Raw genomic sequence first — 25,780 nt, forward strand, 5'->3', positions numbered from 1 at the left:
GCATTCTCCATATTTGACTTAGAAGCATTTAAAGTTACATTGGTAACTGTTTCCATATTATAAGATGGTCGTTTAACTTTTACAGTACTTTACTACTAAGGTCACTATGTGTCCTGGGTAAGTGTAATCTGAGCACCTTCACCAGTGTGCAACACTGGGTACCTTTGATCCTATCCCACCGCTGTACACCAATTTGTTAAGATGAATTTCTGAACTCTGAGCTGGTGGGCAGAGATTCAGAAGGCCAGCCTCGTTTCTTGGAACAGGGTAACCTTCTGGACAAGCCAGACCAATCAATATAGCATTGGCGGCGGTCAAGACTAGGTCTCAGGAGGGTCTCAGGAGAGTGATGGAAAACCCACAATGAGCACACAGAGTGAAGGACACTACAAATGACGCTCAGTCAGGTGTATATAAAAAATACATATACATTTATTAAAGGCCATTTTAATCAAACACAAGCAAAGATCAGCAATAATACTTAAACCAACACAACTCTACTGTAAAACATATATACAGATACCAATGGCTCAAAGGAGTGGCACAAAGTAAGGAAAGGGAGGAAACAGTGTGAGTATACTTTAGGCAGTCATTCACTTTATCAACCCTAACTAAAAGGGAGTCCAGTCCCTAAGAAGAGTGGAGCCTTATGCTCAAATCTACGTTTGTATGCAAATGCATATGATTGAAGCACACAATGAAGAATAAGTTCCCACTAATCGAGGAGAGTCACCCCAAGAGGGCAGAACAGACTCCAAGAGTTGGGAATAGCTTGGTAGCACAAGCTGCCTCGATAAAGGTGAGGGGCCCTCAGGGGACACTCGTAAGTAAAAATGGATGGATGTGCCAGGGGCCACCGGTAGGGGTTGCAAGTACTCACCGACCCCAGGCGCAATCCAGACCAAACTTTGGCAGTCGAGTCCACTTCAGTTGCGGGTTCAAATGCTGTAATTGTGCAGCTCAGTGGCTTTCAGCAGCTGAGTTCCAAGGATGAATCTGTGGCGGGACAGTGACGATTTCTACTCACCTGGTGACGGGATCAAGTCGACTTCACTGCAGCTCATCTCAGGGCAAATGGGGGCACAGCAGCAGTGCACACACAAAGTTTGTCACCACAGCTGGTAACTGTGTGCACTCGGGTAATGGCATACTCTCCTAATTCCAGACCTAGGGTGCCTAGGTGTACGGAACTCGGCTGGGGAGTGCCTTGGACCCAGTGCTTTCAATCTCCAAAGTCTGAAGAGTTAATTTGAGACGGTGGCGATTCCAGAGCAAAGGTCCTGTGCAAGCTGATCAGTCCACTGGATGGCCCAGGAACACTTGCGAAAAACATCACTTTCAGGTTAAGATCGAGGTGCAGTGAATAGTTGGTCCCTTTATTCAAATGGGTCGAAGCGCCTTTGCAAACCTTCTAAGTACGATAAGAGGCAGAGAGTTCCTGCGGGACAACAGCGTGCTCAGGGTGCCAAACCTTCCAGTGGGTCACCAGTGGTTACTCGACTCTGCTTCTTAGTTTCAGGATACTTGGATCCTATCCTTCGTTCAGTGAGAACTCCAGAGATCGACATGGTATGGGTGTTTGGGCCCTTTTCTTATTCAGAATCTCCTTCACGACAAAACGAAGAGGACCCAATGAGACACCTGCTCACATAGAGCTATGCCAGACATGGACCAATCACGGACCACGGTGGTCCCAGTCATTCCCAGCACACCAGACCCCCTCGCACCCAGGATGTGTATTGGAACTAGACAGTCCAGCCCAAATCCTGGAGGCACACAAACAAGGCATGCAGAAGCCCGCAAAAGCTTGGCGTTTCGCAGAAGACTGCATGACCAAATAAGGACTGACCCGGGTCTGTTCGACCTGGGCAAGGCAAAGGGATAGGATGGCCAAAGGACAGAACAAAGGTCCTCGTGAAATAGCCATTTTGGGGCCAAGCCACTGCCCAGGGTGAAACGCGGTAAACGCGATATGGACCAAAAGAAAGGGTTAAAAATGTGTGAAAAATAACAGCTGCCACCAGCTCTGTCCATGGCACATTTTTACTACTACCAAAAAATCCTTTGAGGGTATCTAGGGCCTTTAGAAACGAAAGAAAGACCACAGCACACTATACTGTAAGGCACTATGTGCACTGGTAAAAATGTTGTAAAGAACTTGCAACAGAGTGAAAGGCTAAGGGAAACAAAGTCTCCCATCACTGAGTGTCTTTAAGGGCATGTCAGTTTCTCCATAACAAAGTGAGCGAAAACCCAGCAGAGTGCAGCAGAAGGCTGTGCTCTACTGGCAAATGGCAGGCTAGGATGGTCAGACAACAACAAAAGGTTCGGGCGTTCACAACTGGAGGGAAAATTACACATAAATGGATATCTTTCCTAACATCTGGTTGCCTCAGAGAAATCCTGTTGCAGTAGTCCAGAGGCCCCATTATGGTTGACGTAACCATCATAGTTTGACTTTCTGACGGTAGCAAAGGTAGGATCTTCCTCAAAACTCTGAGCTTGCCAAAGCCAGCATTACAACAGCTGAGATCTGTGCTCCATGCAAGCCATTAGCCAGGAGCCTCACTCCTAGGCTTTTTACAGATGCACATGGCGTCGGTCACGCCCAAGCGAGTCGGGCCAACACTGAGAACTCCACAAGCTACTAGCTGTTTGGGGACCGTACACCAAAACCTCTGTTTTTTCTCCATTAAGTTTTAGCCAATTGGCAGACATCTATTTGCCTATAATGGCGAGACAATTTCTGAGCTTGGTGGTGGGAGCCTCAGTTAACGGGGAGTCTAGCCGAAACACTAATTGAGTGTCATCGGCATTGGTGTAAAATAGAACTCTGGACTACGAGATAAGGTCTGCCAATGGGCGCAAATAGAGCTTAAACAGAAGGGGGGACAATGCTAGCCCTCGGGGACCCTGCAAGTTAATGCAGAGGATGGGGACTACCAAGTCTGAAAAGAACCATCTTGAGTCTGCTCAGCAAGAAACAAACTAAACCGAGCCAATAAAGCCCCTGTAGCCTCTGATTGCTCCAGACGGGCCAACAGAATGCCATGATCCATGGTGTCAAAAGCCGCAGAGAGGCCAAGGAGGAGTACCACTCCAACCTCTGCTGTCCTGGAGAAGTGCCAGATCATCCAGGAATGATATCATGACGGATGCTGTGTTATTGTGAAGTGGGAGGTTGGGGAGGAAAGGATGGAGCCCACGGTAGGTGTGCACAGGAACTTGCTTAACTGTCATTCATTGATTGGGTTGTGCAAAGAGCAGCTATAACTCTGATGAATGCATTATTAAACAATGAAGGGGAAAGCTGAATTGTGCCCAGGGGCTGATATGAAGCAAGGGGATGTGCTTGTCTGTTTACAAAGTTGACAAGGTTTCATATATAAGCCCACAAGGGTAATAAAATTCCCCCTCCGGTGTACTGTGCCTCATTTAATATCTGGAACTCAGCATTGTGGCCCATCTCTTGAACTAACATCCTTTTTATTTGCTGGTTGTCCAGCGCCTCACCAGAGCAGCTGGTCTGGGATGGTGGGCTGGTGCCAGTGTGGTCCATTCCTGGCCCAGAGTATTTTTAATACTGCGCTCACGCGGGCCTGGGGCAAACACAGTGGACACACCTGTGCAAAGAAAAAGCAGGTGTTATATGAAATTGCTGCACCATGATAGATAAATAAATAAACCCTGCCATGTTGTCAGTGGCTGTCATGGCAGATTTCCGCTTTGTGTAAACGTTCACAGTGACTACCACTCCTGAGTCAGTGCGCATTGTGGAGAAGCACGCGGGTTTCCATGACTTTCACCACACCTGGCAGCCAGTCATCTAAATCCAGGTGAAATACCCAGATGGCATGGATCTGCAATCAGTCGGGATCCCTCACTGTACTCCCCAGGTTGATGAGAACTAGAACCCCTCAAGAGAAGAAAACTATTGAAAAAAAGATCAGAAAGGGCCAGGAATTTGGGGGACATGGAGAAATCGCTATGGTGGCTGACATTATATTCTGGGAAATGGCCCCGATGAGGGCGTGTAGCCTGGAGTACCTTTTGGCAGGAATGCAAGAGAACTACTGCACAGCAAGTCCGACTCAACCTTCTAATTAAGCTTTGTAGACCAAAGGAGGTGTCATTATCATGAGATAATGCCCGTAGGGAAAGGGGATTATCCCAAGAAACAGTACCCTCTACTGAGGTCTGTAAGGCTATAAGCAAAGGGCCAAGGAATTTGGGGGACATGGAGAAATCGCTATGGTGGCTGACATTATATTCTGGGAAATGGCCCTGATGAGGGCGTGTAGCTTGGAGTACCTTTTGGCAGGAATGCAAGAGAACTACTGCACAGCAAGTCCGACTCAACCTTCTAATTGAGCTTTGCAGCCCAAGGAGGTGTCATTATCATGAGATAACGCCGGTTGGGGAAGGGGATTATCCCAAGAAACAATACCCTCCCCTGAGGTCTGTAAGGCTATTAGCACACTGTGGTAATATAAAATAAAACAGATTATGCAATGACCACTAACTAGGGTGCTGCTGAAATCAGAATGCTGATGAGGACAATAACAGAGATTACTGACCGCATTCTAAACGTTCTGAATGGATAATAGGTCAATAATGACTGCCATGTGCTAACGATTATTAAGCTCTAGGAGATCATTCATTTGTTGGTGGGCACTATATGATCAGTGCTATATTGTTAACCAAAAGGGCTGCCTAGTTTCTAAGGCAAGTCAGAAGAATGGAAACTATTTAAATGGTTGCTGCAGGTTTCAGCCCACTGGTGACTGCTATGTGGTGGCCTGAGTGTCTTAACTATGTATTTATAGGTTTTGGGCAGGTCGACAAAAAAAAGCAATTCTTGAAATGAGGCAGAAGCGAGAGGAGTGGTCCCCAGCCCTTCCGGCTTTCGTAGAGCAGGATGGACATTTCTGATTCCTGCAGATGTTTTAGCGGGGCGCCCTGTGCCTCCTGCGGGGTTTGCCAGCTCCAGCTGGGCTTCTGAGAGTGAAACTAGGCCTAGCCCCTCCCTGCTCCCCCCGCCCCCCAGCTGTGCTGCCGGGTGTATCAGTGCATGCTGAGCAGATGCTATGCAGGCCCCACCACCTTTCCAAGAACCGGGCCAGGCCGCTGCTGCCAGGGAATCTGACAATGACTACAGTGGGGAGTGGGGCTTCTTTTAAGGTCTGTGACAATGCACAGTTTCCACTGAGCTGTGTCAACCGCAGAAAATGTGTTATAATTACTGATGTTTTTGTCAAAGGTTCTTTCGGGGAAACTCAAGCCTTTGTGGGCTCCGATCAGTTGCGGTCAAAGTGACTTGTGAAATCTGCCTGTCTTGAATTGTGAACATTTCTAGAGACAGCTTCCACAGGACAGGTGGCAATGGAAATGTGTCCAGATTCTAAGGCCATTTGTATTTGCATTTATTTGAACAGAGATGTCAGTTTTGATCAGAAATGCCTTACAATAACACATTCACAGATGGAGGAGACATTGCCATGAAGGGAGCGTGTACAATAGCACAAAGATGAGAACAAGTGGCGAGGCAGTGTATGAGGGTGTACAAAATTAGGACATATACCAGGGACAAGAAAAATAAATATATATATATATATATATATATATATATATATTCAGTAAAGAATCTTTGTTAAAGGGACGTTATGGTTAAGTGCGCAACTAAAAACCTGTGAAATTCAGTAAAAAAACTTTGTTTAAAGGACGTTATGGTTCCAAGTAAAACCGAAAACCCCCTGAAATTTGCAAGTTATGGTAAGCTAAGCAACCATAACTCGCGCCACCACCGTGCACTTCTAAGAATAACACCCATGACATCAAAGCTGACATCACAAATATCATTGATGACATCACTGATGACATCACATGTTTGGCTCCCTCTTTTTTCCTTTACTGATATATCTAGGTCAGTAAGAGTCAGGAACTAAGAAATCATAAACTCATTATTTATATTCAAGTACTATATTTGAAGAGTTATTTTTCAAATATGTTCTTGCAGTAATTCACTTGGGTTTCACTGAGAGCATTTGAAACATATACATGGGGGAAAACACAGATTTGGAAAACAGCATTGGTTTGTGAGCATAAAGATAATCAGTAAGGTTCTCAACACTTTCCTATATTTCTGCCTTTTTTTAATTACTTTACTTTCCTGGATATGCTCATATTTATATAAATTGTATGCACACTACTCTCCTTAGGGTCCAGTCACATTATATGAAATGTATACATAGCCAATTAGTAGGTTTGAAGCACAACGATCACTGGTGTGTATAAAGTTAATCAGTTTGGGTATGAAGATTGGCTGTTAGTACTATTGTTTATTTCATTTTCCCTGTATATGCTCATATTTGTATGTGTTGTTGTTATTTGTGTTTCGTTTTGAATAATGCAATTATGGCCCTGATTCTAATCTGGCTAAGAAAAAAAGACAAAAAAGGACAAATTAAGCGAACCTTGACAAGTACAAACAACAAAAGTCAACAAGTAACTACTATTTTTTCGCCTCAAAGTGTGGCAGATTTTTTTGTGAACCATAGAAAAAGGAAATTTGAAAACATTTGTGAAATAAGCGATACCGAGATGCTGGAAGTGGTGTATGTCTCAGAGGAATCACAACTTGACACACCAACTTTGGCTACAGACTCTAACAACCTCAATCTAGGAAACCATAAATATCCATCTACAAAAGACATGAAGGAGCTAGACGGAAAAGATCCCGCCACTGCGCCCATAGAAGAAAGGTCGAGGGGGGAAAATCTACCCAAAACAATAGAGATAGAGATTGAGAATCCAAGCCCGGAAACTCCAAAACCTGGTTCAGACAAAACCCAAAACAGTAATCAAAACAATGAAGAGTCCCCTAAAAACCCGAGTGAAAGCGCGGAACTAGAGGACTGGTTTCTACCATGTGAGGATGTAAATCAACTGGCAAAACAGACAAACTCATCGGTTTTAACGACGCCGAGAAGGGAACCAGAGGACTGGTTCCCACCATCGGAGAAAGCAAACCAAATGGCAAATGAGCTAGACTAGTTTGTGATAACGACACCAAGTAGGGATAAAGGAAGAACCATGGGACAAGAAGCCCAACATGAGAAATCGCCGGAAAAAAAACTGGATATGGTGACACTAATGGCAGCGGTGGCGGTCGCCATGGCCCCTTTTACCAAACTTTATGAGGCTATAAATGACTCATTAAAGGACAACAGCTCTTTACTGGCAACAATGCATGCAAAATTCACATACTTGGAAGGGTATGTCAATGCGGTAGAAAGCGAAAAGACAAAGGCTCTTACAGCGCTAGTAGTACAGACAGTGATAGAGGGAAAGAGAAATCCTCCAACACCGATAACAGAAAAAGGGATACAAATTGGACACAATGAAATAAAAAAAACTCAAGCCCCCCGGAACCTAACTGAGAAAGCGGATCATCCAGAAATTGAACAAATTACGTCAGTTCAGCCGCCAAATAAAAGCTCAAAGGTCGTAAATCCAGTCCCGAGACCCAGCACAGCAAGAAAAGATGACGTTGATAGAGGCGTGGGACTAAAAAAAGCGCAAGCCACCACCCCGAAGAAAAAAATCATAAAAACATTGACAAACTCAAAAAGCGAGCCAACGAAGATCACGGAAACGGCTAATAACAAAGACTTTCCCATCTTTACAGACTGTAAGTTATCAGCACACCACTTACCACCCACGAAAAACAACTGGCATTCTGTTTACCGGTCCAAGAAAAGAGTTTCAAAGATAGAAAGAAGACCCATGGCATGGGACCTGGCCCAAACATAATTCCAAATGGCTCAACGCGAACAAATACTGAGGCCGTCCGCACACCAACCCATATGAACCAACTGGACTCCAGCGAAGATTTAAATACATCAAAATCAACAGCAGATCTCCTGATGGAAGAGGTCCTAGAAAATTTAAATCAACCCAGCGAACAACCTTCCCTTGAATTGATTGAGAGTCTAACTAAAAAAAGGAACAAAGGCGAAAACAGAGTGGAGCTAAAATTAGATCTAGGACTGCATGAAGAAGGAGACAACTGGCAATTTATATCCTTGGAGGACCGATGCAAGAAGATTTCGCACTCTGCAGACTGGGGTGACACCAAGCAGGTTGAAAAAGGGAGTAAGATCCCTAATCAAGACATGCAAAAACCTCACCCTATAAAGGAGACTGTCTCTTCACATCGGCGGGAGGAAGAACAACCCTGTATCTCCCCGGAAAAAGATCTTCAGAAGCACGACAGATTCAAATACCAACCAAGAAGAGAAGGCAGCGTACTGCATCAAAATACAAAAAGGAATGAAAGAGAAGACGAAGGCCGAGGGGTGCCACTTAAAAAGCGACGCTATGGTGTACCAGCCTTTAAAGTTGAACAAATTGGAAATTGCCGTGAGTACGTGATCTTGAACCGAAGAACTGTGATGGAACTGCTACATAGCATACCGAAATTAAGATCAGTAAGATCGAGTGACTTACAAATAGTAGAGCCGCTACATGAAGGATGCCGAGCAATTGGCTACTTATTCATCTCTTCCACATTAGTGAAACAAAGCCTGCGCGACTCTTTGAAACACTTCCTAAAAATGGGATACGACATAAGTGAACTTAAGGATGAAGGAGAGGTAAAATGGACTGATCCAGCAACCCCTAGCCCCAAAAAAGGCCGGTGGAGGAATGAGAACGGCTCACAAAGGGACCATAGACCTCGTGTGGATCGGAGGCAAGAAAATTCTCCAATACATTACAAAAAGAAAACTCCAGTACCAAGAGAAAAGGAAAGGAGGAGGAACTTGTCCACGCAAAGAAATTACCGAGAACGCTCTGAAAAACGAGACAATTGGGCTCCATCGTCAACAAGAACTAAAGAACGTGAAGAGGTTGAAGTGACAAAATACGATAGAAAACCATTAGGTCCGCTGCTGCCGATTAACAGAACATGCACACAGAAGGTGAATTTGGCAGAAACAGAAATTGAAGCTAAAGACAAATCTAATCCTCTAGATAACTTGTGGGCATGGTTCCCGAAAGCTGTAGGACACCACAAAAAATAGCAATCCATCATCACCAAGAAAATCGACGACAACGTTGAGTTAGGAGGCCCTACGACAAAGTCAGCCAATCTCTGCTCGTGGAACACACGGAGGTTTATGCACCTGACCATACAGGGTGACGTGAACTTTGCCTCCGTCGACATCTTGTGCTTGCAAGAGACATGGCTTAGCACCAAGCCTATTCTCGATGGCTTTGAAATAGCCTTTGCCTCAGCAAAAAAGGGACCAAAAGGACGACCATCCTCGGGTTTAATAACCGCAGTTAGAGCGGGACAAGGAATGAAAATGATCAAGATCTTAACATTATCCCTCCTGATGATCTCAGTACAAGTCAAATGGAACTATTGGAATGCACCACAAAAGAAAACGGTGTCAACAACAGCAATAGTCATCAACTTGTACTGGAATCCTGAAGCTGTATCTAACAAAGACTTTCTGGATATGGTTGAACAAGAAATCGATAAAGCATATATCGAACATTCTGAAATCCACCTATTCGTGTGCGGAGACCTGAATGCGATTTGCACAAAAAAACAGACTAAAACTAAAGCAGAGGCCAGAGGTAAAGCATGGTCGTCATTCATGAAACCTAAAGATCTGGTCAATATGAGTTCCACTTTCCAAGATCCAGATCGGCCACCAACTTGGGAAGGACGGGGCTCTGAGGCAACAATAGACTACATCTATGCTTCCTCAGCCTTATTGCCTATCATTTCATCCTTTGGGGTTGTAAAAACCCAGGCGAGCGACCACAACCTCTTGCGTCTCTCGTGGCCAATCATCCAAACAACCAAAACTCCTCCCATTACAAGGCTTGAAGTAAACCCGAAGGGAAATCGACTTGCTCTGAGTCTAAACAATGTCATCACCTTGACAAATAACTACTCCAATTTAGAGCCTTCAGAGCACGTTCCCCTCCTTCCAGACTACAGCTCTCTATTAAACATCTTCAAGAAATCGAGACTGAACAACAGATCAGCAACGAATAAGTCACTCCATACTTACGACCAAACCTTGGTCGAAAAAAGAAGACAACTCAGAAAGGCAAAGAGAAGATTCGTGAAAATCAGCTCCACCCATAACAAACAACTGTGGGTAAACAAGCTAAAAGCATATAAGTCATGGTTGAGAGAGCACTGCCTTAACATGTACCAAAAAGACACGGAAGACATGTTGCGAAGTATTTCCACCAAAAACCCGAAAGTATTCTGGGCTTTGATAAACGCAACTGAACGGACCAACTCAGATGCTTTAATTAATGGCATTGCAGAAGCAAAGTGGAAAATGCACTTCGAAAACCTTTTTCTCAATCCAAAGGTGGGCATGGAATCTTCAAACTTGCAATGTACTGAACCCTGGGTGGAGCTTCACGATTCTGAAGACATTATTTACATCCTAAAAAAACTGAAAAACTCCAGGGCCCGACGGTCTGACTAACAGACACTTAAAAGAACATCCTGAGGCATGGGCCAAATTTATTTCGGTTGTCTTTCGTAGATTGACAGCAGTAAAAGTCCTACCAGAATCATGGAAAACGGCAGTGATCGTCCCGATATATAAGAGAGGGTCGAGAGACGATCCTAAAAATTTTCGACCAATCGCCCTTTTAAACTTGATTGGGAAGGTATACGGTTCCTTGCTTTTACGAGAGTTCCAAAGGTGGTCAAAGGAGGCGTCATGTGAAGACCCGTTGCAATTTGGCTTCAAAAAGAACGTCGGCACAACTACAAACATTTTTACGGTTAATGTATTAAAAAAATAAAAGTGTTGCAGGAGGAACACGTATCTACATGGCCTTTATCGACCTAAGACAAGCGTTCGATCGAGTAACCAGAGAGAGGCTATGGGAAAAACTTAGGGCTTGGAAGTGCCCAGCTTCAATATTACATCCTATTATAGCACTACACACGGCCACAAGGATACAAGTTAGACTTGACAATCAAGGCACACTCTCGGAGGAGATTCAGACCAACCAGGGGGTCAAGCAAGGTTGCCCGCTGGCCCCGGCTCTTTTTCTTAGCTTCATAGGCGATTATAAAGAAACAGAATCAAAGATCAGATCATTTCCACCGCAAATTGGACAAATGAAAATCTTGCGACTTATGTACGCGGACAACATCATCATTGCAGATCAAACAGCAATAGAACTCCAGAGACAGCTAAACAACTTCGCCGAGTACATAAACGCAAATGGCCTAGAGATAAACAAACCCAAAACAAAAATCATGCTTCTTGGAAAAGAAAGAAACAAAAGTGACTCCTTTACATGGTCACTAGAAGGCGAACATATTGAGACTGTAAAAGAATTTAAATATCTGGGCATACTGGTCTATGGAGCTGAAGCTATGCTTGGGCTTCCACGTAACATCTGGACTAAGCTTGAAAGCAAATTCTGGAGAGAAGTTTTGAATTTACCATGTTCAACTCCATTAGTCTTGATCAGACGGGAAATGAGCCAACTTTCACTTGGCTCGATAGTGGAAAGAAACAGTATGATGCTGTTTAGGAAATTATTGCTGGAAGATTGCCCTGAGCTCCTGGGAGCTATAAACAAAGTAGCAGAAGATGGTAGTTTAGCTGTGCTGACCAATTGGTACAGAGAGCAAGAAACAAAACTGTTTTTTATCCAATGCTCCAAAAAAGACCTAATGGATAACCCGACGAAAATTCAAAAGAAATTAAACGAACTTGACTGGATACTCACTTTGGACCAGGCGGCAACATATAAACTAACCTCACACTTGCCCCAGATGACTCACAAATTCTACGAACTTCAACCATACGTGAAAAAATATCCGAATCGCAAGTTGAGAAACATCTTTATAAGAGCTCGCCTTAACTTGCTTTATACAAACTAAATCATAAAGATAAGAGGCTTGGCCAGCACAAATAAGTGCAGATTTTGTAAAGATCGAGAGGAGGTAGAAACAATCAAACACTTGCTGCTAAGCTATCCAGGAGTGGAAGCGATAAGAGACCCATATTTGAAAACGATCTTGGCAGCGGCACACACCTTTGACGTTGAGACATGGTGGTCGAGGTTGATTGGTGGCGGACGTACCACCTGGATAACAGCAACAACAAAAATTCTGGACACAATTTTGTCAACGGTAGAAAAAGGAACGTAGACAAAACATTTATACAAAGAAATGATCTGAATGCAAAACTTTTAAAAACCATTTGGTTAAACAAAGTATAAAATAAAAAAAAATAATGCAATTATGAAGTAAGTGGGTTTTATTAGCTAGTTATTAAATGTAGCCCAGTAGACAGAACTGTAATAAGAAGCACGTATCATGTTACTATTCAACATGGTAAGATTAATAATATTGCACATCCATCATATATGTTGCACAAAATGGCTATCTTTCTACATGAGTAGCTTAGTATACTGGAAAGAACCTGATAATAGAATGCTATTCGTATCAATGCATTATTTAATGCACTACGTACCTCATAAAATGTTTTACTATAAACCTTCACACTTTTTGATGAACATTACTATAAGAATCCCTTGTACAGATTTTCTATGAAAATAAATGCACATGTAATGTCATCAGTGATGTCATCAATGACATTTGCGATGTCATCTTTGATGTCCTGGGTGTTAGTCTTAGCAGTGCACAGTGGTGGCGCAAGTTATGGTTGCTTAGCTTACCATAACTGGCGAATTTCAGGGGTTTTTCAGTTTTACTTCGAACCATAACCTCCGTTAAACAAAATTTTTACTGAATTTCACAGGTTTTTAGTAGCGCAACTTAACCATAACGTCCCTTTAACAAAGTTTTTTTACTGAATTTCATAGTTTTTTAGTAGCGCAACTTAATCATAACATCCCTTTAACAAAGTTTTTTAACTGAATATACACTTTCATCATGTGAATTTAGAAGATATTTACTAAGAATTCCTTACTTTATATACATGTAACATAGAACATAGTGAACCCCCCGCTAATGATATTTGAAGGCCATGAACTGAGCGTATATCCATGGACGGGCGCGGACGAGATCAACACTATCCAAACACTCAGGGGCTATCTGAAATTGTTCTATCATGCCATATAAAAACCACACAAGTTTAAAAAGCAGCACATAAACACATTATTAGTAATAATAAATAGGCAGTGGAACCCACACGTCTAACACATCACCCATCCATTTAAATACCATATATAATTAAATGGATTGTACCATAACAAAAAAAGATATGCCTCCAACGTAATTACCTCACAGAAACTGCACAGCTAGGAGCGACAGTAGACGAACACAACACAAAGAACACAAATACAAGAAAGTAGTAAGTGAACTTCATTTTTCGTGTATGTTGTACACTTTTTGTATGAGGTGCAGAACAAATAATGTATTTCTGTTGTTTTCACACAGAAATGTGCAGTACTTTGGACTGGCTGGAGGAGAATTTTCCGCATGACGAAATGTCGGAAGATAGCAATAATAATGGTACACACTTCTCTGCATAAGCAAATTAATAGTCAGTACTTTTTGTGTACTTAAAATATATATATTTATTTTTAACAGACCATAAAAAAATTGAAGAAATTCAACCAAAAGACACAGTGCACGACACCTTGAAATGCATAGAAGAGAACATGGACATGCTCAAAGATAATTTCAATAGTTTACGGCAATTTGTGGAGGACCACGTCAAAGGAAAAATTAGATACCACTGTACTACCTGTACCTGTCCCCCTTCTCCATTTCCCAGTGAACTATCCCCAAACCCTCAAGAACAACATAAGCGTTTCGACGAAACTTCCATCCCTTCATCCCTCACGACCAGCCTATGGAAACCCCTAATTCCCCTATATTTGTTTCAGTGTCTGCTTCCCCCTCTCTCTCTTAATTGCTGTATATGTGTTTAATAAAAAAAATGTTATGTTGTTTTAATGGAATTGTTTGCGTCAAATTTTTTTTTTAAAGAGTTAAAATGTGCACGGACAGCGCGCCTGTTCGGCCTGTCTGTAATTAATCAAATACGGATGTCCTAAGGACACTATACCTGTCCGTACCGTCCGCAGCCAAGATAGAACTGTCTGTAGAAAAGGCGCGGTGTCCGGCATGTCCGTAGTCAAACAAAATGGAGGTGTCCTAAGGACACTATACCTGGCCGTACAGTCAGCAGAACATCTACGCACATGTGTACCAGACCCGTAAGTCCTGCGAACATTGTGCCTGTCCGTAACTGTCCGTCTCACTTGTGTTGCACTTTTAATTAGTTTCAGGACCCGAACACTGTCCGTAGAACACTTGCGCGCATGCGCACGACCATTCCTGTGCATTTGGTGTCCTACGGTCACCCATTACCTTCGCAGATGTGTTCACGTCATCATGTGACCACACCCACGCTGAGCATGTGTCCTAATTTGCACACTTTGTCCGCTTCCCCAACATTTCAAAAGAATTTATGCAGACAAGCCACATTATTTTACAATAAAAAAAATCACCGTTTCACATGTCCCATACAATGGCCCTAGCTTTCCATATATTGTTTGGAACTTTTTGAACGCTTTTGAATGATCGATATGGACACGAGGCACAGCCCTCCACCCCTATAAAAGGCCACACCCCCAAGCTCATCTTCATTGTACTTCTGGCGATTGAGATTGAGTTTTGCTGCCTTTAGTGCTCTAACGGAGATTACCTCACCACCCCTGATAGCATCCATGGCTGCTGTTGCTATATCAGCCTCAGCACCACCGCCAAACCCTCTACCACCTCCCCAAGGACCTGCAGAGGGGGATACGTGTGAGGATGTAGAGAGCGAGGATGAAGAGGATGAAGAGAATGAGGTGGAGGAACTCCCTACTACCAGCACTCGCCAGGAGTCGTGGGTGTGGCGGTTGTTTACCGTTTATGGTAACGTACCAAAAGCACTTGCGAACCAGGTCACCTGTAAACAGTGCAACTTGGTGCTGAGTCGTGGGAGACCTGGTGTGTAAACCTTTGGTACGACAACTATGAAGCGACACCTAACTTCGTTCCATGGTGCAGACATTCGCAAGGTTGTACCATGTAAAGAACGTAGTAGGTTGAGTTCCTCCGCAGCATCCTCCGTTTCCGATCCTCTCACCACAAGAGACAGTCCTGTGGGAGAGCGCATCCCTCCAGCTGCTTCACAGGCCATTTGCGATGCTGTTGACCCTTACTTTTCGAGGGTCACAATATTGTGTATGTACTGTGGTGCAATACTCTTCAGGGGGGAGAGTCTTCGAAGTGCTTTCGAGACTACGGTCACGGAGCACAAGAAGAACTGCTACCGACCTAAATAAGGCCCACCATACATCTTTCTCTCTCCACCTGCCCTTTCTTATCCCCGTGGTTGGTGTCCCTTCCTTACCCTCCTTTCCCCTCCTCTCCTAGTGTGTCGTGTGTAAAAAATCCCAAAAAATATAAAACAACACAAATTTAAAACAAAAAGGCTCTTTTCATAGCCGCCTTCCTCATTTTAAAAATGGAACTATCAAGTAAACGGTGTAGGCCTCCGTGCATTTTTCAAAACGTCAGCGGACAGTCCTAGGACACACAAAATTTTAGGGTGCAACTGTAGCAAAACCAATGCACTTTTCTCTAGAAGTAAGTGGTGGCTCTGAAAAGAGCCTTTTGGTGCTGTTTTGTGTGTTTGAAAAACTTGGATTCGTCAACATTTAATGCAAAATAGGTGACTATAATTCCAAAAAAAGTCCCAATGCATTTTGTAAATTTCGAAGAAAAATCTGATTGCCAGCATATGTAAGAAGGACTGCATCTCTGCGAAAAATGAATGTGCTACGAAACATAATATTTTCATTGTGGAAAGAGGACATGCCAACATCTCTTAGAAAGGCACAAACAGCCTTATTGACATTGCACCTCGCTTTCTCCTTTTGTGGACCAAATAAAGAAGAACGTTCCCACATTTGTCTTTGCGCATTACGAAAAAAAATTATCTGGCAATTTGGAAACATGTCCATGACCTTCTCAAGTCCTTCCTTCATTGCAAATTGCAAAGACATTCCAGACACATGCCCTAAACTGTTTCCTCCACAATGAATAATAATTATATCAGGATGACGCTCTGTCTGTAAAGTAGCACAGAGAAATACCAAGTCCAGCCACTTCATTCCACGCACTCCATGCCAGTGCACTTCCACACGAGGGAATCCAAGATCTGCAGATATACCGCAACGTTCTGCATGCACCTTCAACCAATGTATCCATGAGTCTCCCAAAATCCAGATAATCTGTTTTCGAGCACACACAGCCATAGCTGTCTGTTCTCCTCTCAGGAAAAAGACGTTCTCACTAAATCTCTCCGTTCACAACACACCCACTGAACTTTACTGACCAGTCCCTAGCTTCGCTAATTCTCATTTGCATGCCTCTCCACCCCAGAATCCCTATATGTAATACATGCTGCCTGCAGACTACCGCCATGTCCGCGGACATGTAGAGGATCTCAGCATGACGACTGTACATTTAAATAGTGTTCCCCATTTCCCTTTTAAGATGGGTTTTGAAAAGAGCCGTTTCTTTTGTTTTTTTGCAGATTCCTGACAGACACCTGTTATTTTGTATCTTTTGGGGGGTTTTCTTCTTACTTTACTCCTACAATCATCACATAACCGGCTCTAAAGCAAGCCTTACATTCCAAAAGCACATGGCATTTCCCAAAAAAGATAAAGAAACACCATCTGCTTCAAAATAAGCCGCATTACTGGAAACAATGTTCTCGTGGCTACAGAAAAACATACCAGCTCTTAACATGAAAGCATGCATGCCGCGATTGATTGCAAGCCTAACGATATTTTCATCAGGGCAAAAAACAGAACTGTTGTCCCATTTTGCTCTAGGAAGTAATCCAGAAAAAATTACTTTCGCAGTTGGAAAGATGTTGATGACTGCTTGTACCAACTGTTCCAAATCTCCCAACAAAGTAGGTGAACTCACACAGCCCAAATGGAAAGCAGCATGGTGAAAAACTACCACATGGGGACTGTTCATCCTACGCATATCTCTGCAAACTTGGAGAATTGCCTCTACATTGCAGTGAGTCGCAGCGCTCCACACCACATCCACTCCTCTTACATCAAAATTGTTTGCCACATGCCTACATTGAGAATAGTGCTGTAAACCATGGACAAAAATATCTCCGAGCACCAACACCCTGACTGGCTCCACCTCTGCCATCTTCACTACACACACTCTCGTTCTACACAAATCAACAATGTCAACATCTGATCGGCTGATCCCTACAGTCCCCTTTCCATGCTGGATTTTCTGTAAAACCCTGTATGTGGCACGCCCTACCCGCGGACAGGCGCAGTGTCTGTGAGGCACGTAACTCTTAGCCAGTCCTACCCTTTCCACATCACTTGCGAATCCATTCCCTCATTGGACACAGCTAAGCAGTCACACAGCCATCCACCAATCACATCCAAGAACTCTACATCTAACTCCATCATCAGAGTTCCGCACTTCAAATGAACTGTTGATCACTCTGAATACAAGTCTCATATCATTGCAAAGCACCTACTACAAAAACTACTGTGCAAGTCTCCAAGATTTCTACTTACAGCTCCATGCATATCCACATGCATGATTACAAAGTACAGGTATGCATATTTTATTCAGAGTACATGTACAACTCTTATGATTTCATACAAACAAATTAATGCTACTAAATCTGCATAGCCAAAACATACATACGAACGCTCCCGCTTTAAACGCGAGACTCACGATTTTTCATTGAAAAATCGCACTACTCCTTACTATCTCCCGCATAACCTATACATACGTACCAACCCTCCCGATTTACGCACAAAACTCGATTTTTCATTAAAAAATGTCACAATTTTTTACTGTCTTCCGCCTAAATTAATGCTACTTCCAATGCGATTGTATCACAAAAATAAACATTCCCGATTGCTGTGGCGACATCTCCCTCTCAGGTGCTTCCGATTTTTCGCATGCCTACTTATAATATGAAAGTATTCAAATGTTTCCCATCTACTATAATGACCTATCACTTCCAAACCTCTCTGCTATCTACAACACAGCTCCAAAAAAACAAGAGAATTTCATGAACTTAAAGTTGTACTCATTTGTGAAGCAGGTTGAACTAACATGCTGCAAATAACATATAAAGGCTGCACATAGTCAAAGGAAATGCACGCATACACTGTGTTGAGATATCAAAAGGGAATACTTCCACAAAAGCATAAAAATGAACATGTACATTAACATCACTGCTATAAACACTCATTACTAACTTCTTCCTTTTACAATTGCAGTGAAGACCCCTCTCCTGAAAATCAACAGCATCTACACTACAAACAACATATCTGAAGAAACCTGCTCATTCCACAAAAAAAAGTAAGTACAATACTACCTTTATATTCTTACTGTTCCTCAAAGACACTGTGTGGGTCATTCGTGTAATTTGCGCACCAAAGAAAACATCGATTTCTGAACCATTCTGCCCACAAATCCCCATTTATTAAACAAAGATTAACAGGCAGAATGGCACACAAATCCCCATTTTTTTGGAACACAAATAACATACACAAGCCTTAAAATGTTAGTACTACAAAACAAATACCTGTTTCATTTTAATACCATTACGTTTACTATTAATGCTTCTCCTCACCACTAGCTCACTTTCTACTCTCATCTGAAGCACAGTGTAGTAACATACAAACAAAAAATAGCCTTCCCAACTCATTGTAACTGCCCAATGCACATTAACACACCACCACAAATATCTTCCCCATCAAACTCAAACACGCATGCACACAGCACACATACATTGTAAAACAGACCAACCCATACCTTCTTTTTTTTCAACAGACCCCAAAGAATGTCTACCAAAAAGCATGTCCGTAGAAAGGAACGCAGAAATAGAGCAAATGAAAATAAAAGTGTCCAAAGTAAGCATCCATCTCTACCAGCGTTTGTACAAAACATTGAAACAAAACAGCTAATGCAGTCATTTAGCGAAACAAAAGAAGCTTCAACTACAGAAACTTTGTCTCCTCTATCAAAATGTGGCACGAAACAGAAACTGCTTGACAAGAATTTGACTACTGCTAACACTGCTCCTATAAATCCTCTTATACTAGCAAGAAACCATAGTAAAAAAAAGTATTTTAGCAAAAATGTTCTGCCACAGAGTCCTTCAGAATCTAATAAGAAGAGGAGCGAAATCATCCACAACCCTTAAAACCTACGGTAGAAAATTAATTCTAGAAGCTCTTGTAGACAGTGCAATCCTTCTCAAAAGCGAGTTATTTATTTTAGTTTTAAACACGATGAAACCACTAACAAAACTAAGTACTAAATTACAAAAGAAACTTCTCAATAAACGGAATGTCAACAAAAATAACTTCTTAAATATTTGTGGAGGTGAATGGAGTCACACGACGACCACAGAACCATATTTTAATGAAGAAGCATACAAACAAAATCAAACAAACACAATTGCCATCCATTGCAGTGGACGAGGATATGAAGAAATCAATAATACCATCATGGAACAAGAAACACTGCTCACAAAAGTATCCCCAGAAAACTCAGAATTACCTCTCCTCTCCTGCGGCCATGCACCCAAGACTCTAGGCCCTGGCCACAACCACCTCAGCATATCAGACCCATGGTGGCTTATAAGTCATTATCTCACCCATAGAATTAAACATTTTAACTGCAGCATATACTCAATTTGAACCCAGGACTATACGCCCTGCCCACACCTACCAGATAGATATTCAAATGTATGGGTGGGATGTATGGGTATTGTTTGTTTGTTTGTTTATTTATTTGGTATTGCGTGCCAAACCCATTAGGTAGCCGGGCGCAGTAGAGGTCAAGACAGCTTAAGCTTGGTTACATAATGAGTACACAGAAGCATATAATATAATAGACAGATTGACGATAGGCTGCCGGGGTAGTTACAGTGGCATACAGAAGGAAGCGAGTTAAGAGACATGCAGCAGAGGCAGGAGTGCAAGGTACTGAGAAGGTAAGCTAACAGTCATTCGTTCGTAGCCATTTAATTACATTGAGTCTAAATTTAGGATATGGTTGTTCCTTTCTGAGGTCATGCGGTAGCGCATTCCAAGTTTGTGCTGCAATAACTAGGAAGCTAGATCCTCCAGCTGTGACACATTTAAATCTAGGCATTTCCAGGGTATGGGCATTGGCTGTTCTCGTTGGACGTGTGGACGATCTTCTATTTATCCTTTCAGCAAGGTAGGGTGGGGCCAAGTTGTTTAAGCATTTGGAGGTAAGGGAGGCTGTTTTTAGAAGTATCCTGTCAGATATTTTTAGCCAATGAATCTCTCTTCTAGCATCAGAGATGTGTTCTCTCCTAGGGATATTCAGGGCTGCTCTTAGGGCGTTATTTTGCATTCTTTGTATTTTGTCAATGATATTTTTGTTGGCACCTGAGTAGAGAGCGTTACAGTAGTCTAATCTCGACACTACAAGGGCATTGGCGAGGGTGATGCAACTCGAGGTAGAGAGGAATGGTCTGCAAGCTCGGATAAACTTACAGGTATAAGCTGTGGAAGATGCGAGTGAGTTGACTTGTTTCTTAAGCGAGAGAGTGGCATCAAGATAGAATGCTAGTGTTTTGACCACTGGCATCACCTTGATGAGATTGTTGTCAATATTGAAGGCAGTATAGTTAGGGCTAAGTTTTTTTATGTTAGTTTCAGAGCCTAGGATTAGTATCTCAGTTTTATCGTCATTCAGGCAGAGGCCATGAGATGCCATCCATGCCTGAATAAGGAGGTATACTCTGTTTACTAAGGCTGTGTCCTCCAAAAAGTTGCCCGAAAGGGGAATGAGGATCTGGGTATCATCTGCATAATTTGTGTAGGTGATACACAGTCTGTCCAATTTGTCGAACAAAGGCTTAGTAAAGATGTTATACATAGTCGGTGAGACACAGGATCCTTGGGGTACTCCACAGGAGATTTGAGTTGGGTCAGCAGCCGTTAGTGCATGATATGATGCAGTGGTTGTGGCCAGGACCTAGAGTCTTGGGTGTATGACCTACGGCCTACGGCCTGTGGCCATGCACCCAAAACTCTAGGTCCTGCCCACAACCTCTACAGTATATGAAACCCATGGTGGCTTATAATTTTACTCCTTATAGCATATCACACCCATAGTGGCTTATAACTTCAGTACTTATAACTTTATTTTTGGGTGCATGGCCTTCAGCCGTGCACCCAAGACTGTAGGTCCTGGCCACAACCACTGCAACATATCACACCCATAGTGCCTTATAACTTCAGTACTTATCACTTTGGTTTTGGGTGCATGGCCTTTGGCCATGCACCCAATACTCCAGGTCCTGCCCACAACCACCACAGTATATGAAACCCATGGTGGCTTATAACTTCAGTGCTTATAACTTTGTTCTTGGGTGCATGGCCTTCGGCACCCAAGACTCTAGGCCCTGGCCACAACCACCGCAGCATATCACACCCATTGTGGCTTATAACTTCCATTGTGGCTTATAACATCACTAGCCCCACAACCACCTAATAGACATCTTGATACTACGAGTGTATCTATTGCTGTGATATGATGCGGTGGTTGTGGCCAGGGCCTACAGTCTTGGGTGTATGACCATAAATATTCAAATCTATGGGTGTGATCTATGGGTGTGATATGCTGCAGTAGTTGTGGCCAAGACCTAAAGTCTTGGATATATGGCCTATGGCTTGTGGCCTACGGCCATGTACACAGGACTCTAGGCCCTGGTCACAACCACCGCAGCATATCACACCCATGGCAGCTTATAACTCAGTACCACACCCATTGAATCAAATATTTTAACTGCGGCATGTACTCAATTTTAATGACCGCTGACACCACGCGTGTCCTTAGAACAGTTTCAACTTGCCTGCGCATAGCACAGACGGAAATACTATCCTTATGAGATCCCTCATTTTCAGTAATTACAAACATCCCAGACAGCGCGGCCATGGCGAATACATCATTAGCACCTGCCGCCTAAACAAATACAATATTTCACCCATCTCTTACTCTCTAAACCTCCCCTAGCACTCTGACACACCAAAACACTCCCCAAAACTGCATTTCGCCTCTGTTCGCCGCCGCGCTGTCGGCGGATCCAAGATGGCGGGCGCATCCAAACAATCTGACGCAGATCACGCCTTTCTCCGGCCAATCCGCGCACACATTGCGTGTCCGTGGTCCTGACGCGAGCCCATTAGTCAATCGTTATCTTGTCCGCGGAGCGAACAGGGAAGTGTGACCGCGGAGGGAACATAGATATCACTAATTTTTTTAGGCAAACGTTTGGGTCGTTTTAAAGAAAACTACTGGACAGATTGGCACCAAATTTACAAAAGCACGCTTTCGGGACCGAGCTCCTGCCGCAAATTTGGTGAAAATCCGTCCAGCAGTTTGGGCTGTAGGCGTGCGCAATGTTTTTCCCCCATTCAGTCTATGGGAAAAAAAGACGTTTTGGGCCCCCCCTATAACTTTTCCCCCCCTGGACCAGACCTCACCAAACTTTGCATAAAAATTCAGAGTGGGCCATATACTTTTTTTGCAATGTTTGGGAGGATTCGTCCAGGGAGAGCGGAGTTATAAGCCACCCAAAAAGTGCTCTTCCTTTGGAAACAGCAACTTAACCATAACTACACAGCCACTACTGTGGCCATGTAATATATATATGGCTTGTTTGCCACCTCCTCCTTCTACCTCTCTGGCTCCTCTGCAACCCCTATCCTCCATGCTCTCTTGCCATCTACTACCTCTCCTCTGCCACTTACGTTGGGGACTCCTCTCCCCTGAACCCTGTCACCTCCAGAAATCTTTCAAAAGTGGCAACCTACTCCATGTGGCTACTCTCAACTCTCACACTGCTGTCAAACACTCCTCTGACATCTGCCACCTCCTTGAACTTCTGGACCTGGATGTTCTTGCTCTTGCCGAGACATGGTTCAAGGCCAGCTCTGTCACAAATTTTGACACACTCCACCCTGAGGGCTACACAATCCTCTCCGAGCCCAGGCCCAAAAGGCCCAGAGGTGGAGTGGCCCTGATCTTTCCTGACTGGATCCCTGTTTCCATCACGCCCACTCAGACCCACTCCTCCTTTGAATGCCTGGTCTGCAGGCTCTCTGTCTCTCCTGGCCTCTTTCTGAGCTTTGACACCATCTACAGTCCATCTGGCCCGGTCACCCTCTTCCTTTCTAAATGGCTGATCTATCCTCCTCTATCCTATCCTGCACCTCACAGCTTCTCCTCCTTGGGGATCTGAACATCCACCTGGACTCCCGAGACTCCTCTGGGCTCATTCGCAACCTATGTGACTCTCTTTCCCTCTCCATTATACCCTCTAGTCCGACTCACTCTGCAGGCCACACCTTGGATGCTCCCAACTCTTCAGGCACCCCCCTCTCTAATCCTCTCACTACTCCTCTTTCCTTGACTGACCATTTTCTTCTCTCTTCTCACTTGAAACTTCCTGACCCTTTATCAAAGGCCCTCCCAGCACTTCCACCTTCCTTTGCGGTCATTCCACCTATGAAGCGAATGTCAGCAGCCGCCTTTTCCTCCACCTTCTCCCCTCCACCCACTGCTGCGGCTTACTCCCATCCTGACACAGCCCTTTCCAACCTTCACCTTTCCCTCTCTAACACTCTGGATATCCTTACCCCTGATATAAGGATCCGCATGAAGCCTGCCAAAAAGTGCAGCTCATGGTATGACTCTGATCTGGCTGCTCTGAGACGCAAGTGTAGAGCAGCTAAATGGAAATAGGGAGCTTCAGGCGCTCCCTCTGACAAACTGGCATGTTGCCTGCTCCAAAGGCAATACAAACTCTCCATCTTCTCTAAGAAGAGGGTCCACATTCAAGCCCGCATCTCTGCAGCCTCTAACAACATGGCTGAACTTTTCAAAATCTGAAAGGACCTGGCCAATCCCAATGCAGTATCTTCCTCCTCTTCACCCACCCAGGCCCTCTACACTGCTCCGGCTTCACATTTCACCACTAAAACCCAGGCCATCATGTCCAGACTCTCCACCACTTCTCCTCTTTCTCCTCCAACCCGTCTCAGGCCTGCCCTGGTCACTCACATCCTCTCCTTCTCTCCTCCTTCTCTCATGTATCACCTGAAGATGTTTCCAGACAAGTCCGGTCGATGAAAGTCTCATCTAAACAGGTGACCCTCTGATCCCCCAGAACCATCAAGAACAACATTGGTTCTCTCACTCCAGCCTTTGGCCGATTTCTGTAATCACTCCTCCACCACTGGCACTTTCCCCTCTCTTCTCAAGCACTCCCTTGTGCACCCCCTACTAAAAAAGCCTTCTGCTGTTCCCTCCATTCTGGCAAAATATCTGCCGATCTCTACCACTTCTTTCCTGGGCCAACTCCTGGAGAAGGTGGCTATCTCCCAGTATACCCTCCACACTGGATCTGTTGGTTGTCTCCATGATCATCAGTCTTGCTTCAGAGAAGCCAGAGGCACGCAAACTGCACTCCTGAGCACCCATGAAGATCTGTTCTCAAATCTCGACTCACCCTCTGTCCTCATTCTCCTTGACCTTTCCTCTGCTTTCGACACAGTAAACCACAATATCCTGATTACTTGTCACCGCGAGACCCTTGGCATCTCAGATCAGGCTATGACTTGGCTGACTTCCTTCCTCCTGGATTCACCCTCCCAGGTCCAGCTTGGTCCTTTTCTCTCCACCACCTCTCTCTCTACTGGCTCTTCAATATCTATCTGGCACATTTGGCACTCCTGATCTCTACCTTCACCTCTAACTTTCTGTGTTATGCAGATGACATGCAGCTCTCTATCAGGCTACCCTCGGCCTCCTCCTCGCACATCGCTGACTGTCCATCTGCTATTCAGTCATGGTGTACCTCTAACGATCTCTGCCTCAATTCCAGCAACACTGAGATCCTTCTCATTGGTGCCCCAACACCTACTTTCCCTCTCTCACTCTGGCCACCCTCCTTGGGCACTCTGCCCTCACCCTCTGGTGAGGCAAAAAACCTTGGACTGTTCTTCGACTCCACACTCTCCTTCTCTCTACACATCACGGACCTTGCCAAGAAGGCCCACTTCCAGCTATACCTCCTCAAAGGTATTCTCCCTTTTCTCACCTTCCCCCAGAAGCTCACTGTCTCCAGAGGTCTGGTTTTCTCTAGGCTGGACTACTGCAACAGCATCTTTCTCAATGTGCCTACCTCTACTCTTCACCCTCTTGAACTCATCCAGAACAGGACCACAAGACTTATCCTTGGCCTCGAGCCCAGGACCACATCTCCCCAGCCCTGAAATCCCTCCATTGGCTCCCAGTGGCTGCAATGATGAAATTTAAGTCCCTCTGGATCGTCCATAAGGCTTTTTGGGGCAGTGGCCCTTACTACCTTCAACTTCCTAAGCACCTTCCTCCTAGAGCCCTCCGCTCATCTACTTCTAACGCTCTGCGGGTGAGTCACTTCTCCAAGCAGAGATTGGGGGCGGGGGTAGAACCCTCTCCTCTGCACGTGCCTCCCTCTAGAATGGCGTTCCTGCCTCTATCTGCCTTGAGCCGGATCTCCTTACGTTCCGGAAACTCCTCAAGACCTACCTTGTCTTTCTCCCTCTACCCTGCTAAATTTCCCTTACTCTTGCTCTGTCTGCTGACTGGCTGCCTGGTTGT

This window comes from Ambystoma mexicanum, chromosome 7p, assembly GCF_040938575.1.
Source record: "Ambystoma mexicanum isolate Mex_15411 chromosome 7p, UKY_AmexF1_1, whole genome shotgun sequence".
NCBI lineage: Eukaryota > Metazoa > Chordata > Amphibia > Caudata > Ambystomatidae > Ambystoma > Ambystoma mexicanum.